The sequence below is a fragment of the Sinocyclocheilus anshuiensis genome, unplaced genomic scaffold, assembly GCF_001515605.1.
Source record: "Sinocyclocheilus anshuiensis isolate Anshui unplaced genomic scaffold, SAMN03320099.WGS_v1.1 scaffold1059, whole genome shotgun sequence".
In the NCBI taxonomy this organism is placed as follows: domain Eukaryota; kingdom Metazoa; phylum Chordata; class Actinopteri; order Cypriniformes; family Cyprinidae; genus Sinocyclocheilus; species Sinocyclocheilus anshuiensis.
The window spans coordinates 181,313-182,202 of NW_015547703.1; the positions used below are offsets into that span (position 1 = coordinate 181,313).

Consider the following 890-nt stretch of genomic DNA (forward strand, 5'->3'; position numbering starts at 1 on the left):
CCATCAGGACATCCATCTCACACACACACACAAACACACACGCACACACACAGACACACACACACTCGCTCACACACGCTCACGCACACACACACACACACACTCACACGCGCTCACGCACACGCACGTGCACTCACACACACACTCACGCACATACTCAATCACACGCACTCACTCACACGCACGCACACACACGCACGCGCACGCACACGCACTCGCACTCACACATACACACACTCACACACGCTCACGCACACACACACTCACGCACATACTCAATCACACGCACTCACTCACACGCACGCACACACACGCACGCGCACGCACACGCACTCGCACTCACACATACACACACTCACACACGCTCACGCACACACACACTCACGCACATACTCAATCACACGCACTCACTCACACGCACGCACACACACGCACGCGCACGCACACGCACTCGCACTCACACATACACACACTCACACACGCTCACGCACACACACACTCACGCACATACTCAATCACACGCACTCACTCACACGCACGCACACACACGCACGCGCACGCACACGCACTCGCACACACACACACACACACACACACACTCACGCACTCACGCACACTCACACACACTCACGCACACTCACACACACTCACGCACTCACACGCACACTCACACACACACACACACACTCACGCACTCACACTCACACGCACGCACACACTCGCACACACACACACACTCACGCACACTCTCACACACACGCACGCACTCACACGCACACTCTCACACACACACACGCACTCACACGCACAGTGGATCATGAGTCCATAATCCATAATAACTCTTCCTCCAGTGAAAAAGTGTTCTGGTGTGAATCAGGAGAGAAATCTGC

At 55.7% G+C, this 890-nt stretch overlaps 1 protein-coding gene across 1 annotated transcript in view; it reads right to left on the reverse strand.

The window, feature by feature from the left end:
• The window catches only part of gatm (glycine amidinotransferase (L-arginine:glycine amidinotransferase)), a 7,995-nt gene that overhangs the window by 4,775 nt on the left and 2,330 nt on the right, over positions 1 to 890 (reverse strand). The window lies entirely within an intron of this gene.